The sequence below is a fragment of the Mus caroli genome, chromosome 2 (assembly GCF_900094665.2).
Source record: "Mus caroli chromosome 2, CAROLI_EIJ_v1.1, whole genome shotgun sequence".
NCBI lineage: Eukaryota > Metazoa > Chordata > Mammalia > Rodentia > Muridae > Mus > Mus caroli.
This window is the reverse complement of record NC_034571.1, coordinates 8,272,337-8,276,017: the sequence shown is the minus strand read 5'-3', so window position 1 is coordinate 8,276,017 and position 3,681 is coordinate 8,272,337. Positions and strand designations below refer to the sequence as shown.

General features: G+C 44.2%; 1 pseudogene; it reads left to right on the top strand.

Annotated features, from left to right (window-relative positions):
- The window catches only part of LOC110289641, a 150,197-nt pseudogene extending 146,720 nt beyond the window's left edge, over positions 1 to 3,477 (top strand).
- Positions 3,478 to 3,681: the final 204 nt, after the last annotated feature.

Genomic DNA, 3,681 nt, shown 5'->3' with positions numbered 1-3,681 from the left:
CTCTACACCATGCTGGGTGTATGAGTTTCGACCCCAGAGCTCTGGTTTATGTGCTTTTTATGTGCTTTCTTGTCGTTGCTGTATTAAATCTTACTCTCTACATCTTAAGTTCGGTCTCAGTGTCTTCTTGGGTGTGCGGCTGTCCCGAGGCTTGAGTGAGTGTCTGCCCTCCGGGGGTCTTTCACCAGAACCTGTGGAAAACAGCCAGACATAGAAGCTCACATCTGTAAATCAGCACCCCTAGCCTACAGGTCACAGTACAACAGTGGCGGGAACAGTAAGAGAAACCCTGCCTACAACGAGGTGAATGGTGGAAAATGCCTCCTGACAACTGTTCCCTGACCTCTAAAATCAGGCTGTAACAACAGGTGTGTGTGTACACAGACACATAGACACACACACAGAGAGAGAGAGAGAGAGAGAGAGAGAGAGAGAGAGAGAGAGAGAGAGAGTTACCTGTGAGTTTTTTTGGTTTGTTCGGTTGGTTTTTTTTTTTCAAGACAGGGTTTTTCTGTGTAGCCTGGGCTATCCTGGAACACACTCTGTAGACCAGGCTGGCCTCCAACTCAGAGATCTGCCTGCCTCTGCCTCTGAGTGCTGGGGCGTGCATCACCACTGCCTGACTGAGAAATTCCTAAAACATAAAAAATAGTTAAACGCAAAGTTTTGATTTCAAAGCCTGGATATTGACTGGGTGGATTCCCTTGGTTTTCTCATCTAGGGCAGAGCTTAACTCAAGAGAAGCCTTATCAGAGGATATTTATTCTTTCTCTTTGGAGACAGAGCAAACAAATTGTAACCATGGCCTCTTTATCTTGGAGAGAACAGCCTTTCAGATATTAACTTTAAATGCAGCTCTAACCAGATGTGTCCAACCTTCTGATATTGCAACAAAACTGCCAGCTACAAAGCTCATGCCTCAGAACCAAACAACTGAATACAAAGACAAACAACTCTACCCAACCTCATACAGTTCTAAGTAAGCCTACAGTTTTGTATTGGGTAGTATTCATACTGGAGCTAACCCTACAGGCCATGGGTTAGACACGCTTGCTAATAAACTACAAACTTCATCTTAATTTATTCAAAGATATATCTGAGTCTTCACATAAAACAAGGTCTTTCATTTTCAAGATAGAAATAGTGGAAATATTGACTTGCCACTCTTCCCAGGAGTTCAAGCTGTACTATAACCTGACCCATGTGAATGCAGGAACTGTGATGGTTAACCTTCATCGTCACCTTAGGTTTGGGATAACCTAGGAGACCCCATTTTGAGTGTGTCTTTGAGAGAGGTTTAACAGAAGGAGGAAGCCCACCCTGAACATGGGTGGCAGCATCTCATGAGTTGGTGACTGGTTGACAATAAAAAGGGAAGCCAAATGAACCCCAGCATTCATCTTCCTTGCTTCCTGACTAGGTACAGATGTGACCGTATCTTCCTGCCATCAGGAATTGTGTCCTTCCTTAAACCCTGAGCTAAAAAACATCCTTCTTTCCTCCAGCTGCTTCCATCAAGTCTCTTGTTACAGTGATAAGAAAAACAACCTGTGTAGAGAACTTGGGATTTGCCTATAGAAACGATTAGACTAGAGAATGGTTATTTTGGCTTGTGTTGGAATTAAACCCGAGGCCTCACCATGCTAGGCAAGCATTCCACCACTGTTCCAAATCCCCAGCCCCAAAGAAGACTTTGTTGCTTGCTGAAAATATTTTGAAAGGGCTGGCTGCAGATGTTTGTGATTAATTGTTTACAAGAAGATCTCCGAAAAGGAGGCAACGCTGTTTGCCTGTCAAGTATCCCACCACATCCTCGGGTTCAAAGGAAAGCAGGAATTGCCATTTGTCTTCAAGATCTTGGATACAGCCGGGCGTGGTGGCGCACGCCTTTAATCCCAGCACTCGGGAGGCAGAGGCAGGTGGATTTCTGAGTTCGAGGTCAGCCTGGTCTACAAAGTGAGTGCCAGGACAGCCAGGGCTACACAGAGAAACCCTGTCTCGAAAAAAAAAAGATCTTGGGATACATTTTTCCCTTAAATGTATCTGCTTGTTTGGATGCTGGCAAACAGGATGGGTCAAACAGCTGTTACAATAGGTCACGACCCTAAGAAGGTCTGGGAAATTCATGTTGAGGTCAGCTGATTCTCTCTCCCTGGCTGTACTTTTCCATCAAACTTATAAAAATATGCAGCAAAGGTAAATCCATGCCAGCAATACAGATGCAGGATGACATGATCAGCCTCCTGAGGAAGGTCTGCTGGCATGGCAAAGTGAAACCAAGTTGAAAACCAAGCAACCAAGCAGGGCGATGTGGTTGAAGCTGTCTTGTCTGTTGCCATTAGCAACTCACGGTTGGCCCTGATTGACATCAGTATAGGAGAAAAGAGTTAGTATCATAGCTGGCACCATGTCTGCTATAAGACTCATCTCGGCATAAGTCAGACCCACTAGAACAAGTGCCCGGCTGAAACCAATGAGAGGAAGTAGTAGGTTTGTCAAGTTTTCTTTTACTGGGTTGTGGTCAGACAACTGCATGAAGGAACCAGAATTTATAGCCTGGGCCAAACTGTCATTTGTAGTAGTAGAAATAAAAATTTTCTTAAGTGTTTGAAGAATGTAGCAAATACTGCCGTCTATGTTTATGTAGTGTGTGGACATTTGGCAAAAATTACACTGTTTACTCTGAGGTCAGAGAGCCAGATGTATTTTAAGATCCTTAGCTATGTGATCTCATCCAAGCTGAGAAACTGAACTCAGCTGACCTTTGTCTAGAATGGATGAAGAATATTCATATGTATGTATACAGTTGACACTACCAGTCTGAGTTACTCTTAGATAACCCATCACCAGGTAGGAGTCACAGAAATACTTTTAATAGTGGCTGCAGAGATGGTTCGGCAGTTAAGAGGACCGGCTTCTCTTGCAGACAACCCAGGATTGGTTCCCAGCATCAAGGCAGTGACTTCTGTAACTCTAGTTCCAGGAGATCTGAGGCCTTTCTCTGGTCTCCATAGGCACCACACACATACGTGCAGACATCCAAACACATAGTGCAAATAAATATTTTTAAATGCTTTTTAAAGGGCAGCCAATAAAATATACTCATCTGTTTATTAGATACTTTCTATATATCAGCACTGAGCTCTCACAACAATACTGTAGGGCGAGCACTGGGACCTACTCACAAATGGGACAACTGTAGTTCACAGAGGAAATTGACTTTATCTGGAATCTCTTGGTAGGTTATGATGTAATTTCTGGTACCAGAGACTGGGTCTCTACTAACCTGTCCTCAACAGCAGAGAACTCTGGGGTTCACGGTGAGATGCCATTTCCAGCTCCTTCTTGTATGTAGGTGGAAACACATATCTACTGTTGTTAATGGCATGTGGCTAGAGTGGACTTAGCCCCATACAAGGGCCATTCGAACTCTCACACTGTTTCTTTTATATGGTAGGGAACAAGGATTCTGAGTGATGGACCACAGGTGTCCTGGAGTTTACTGCTTTAGCAAACTGTTCAGGAGAGCCACCAACTCAGCATCTGTACTGGCTGGTTTTGTGTGTTAACTTGACACAAGATGAAGTTATCACAAAGAAAGGAGCCTCCCTTGAGGAAATGCCTCCATGAGATCCAGCTGTAAGGCATCTTCTCAATTAGTGATGGAGGGTGGGAGGGCCC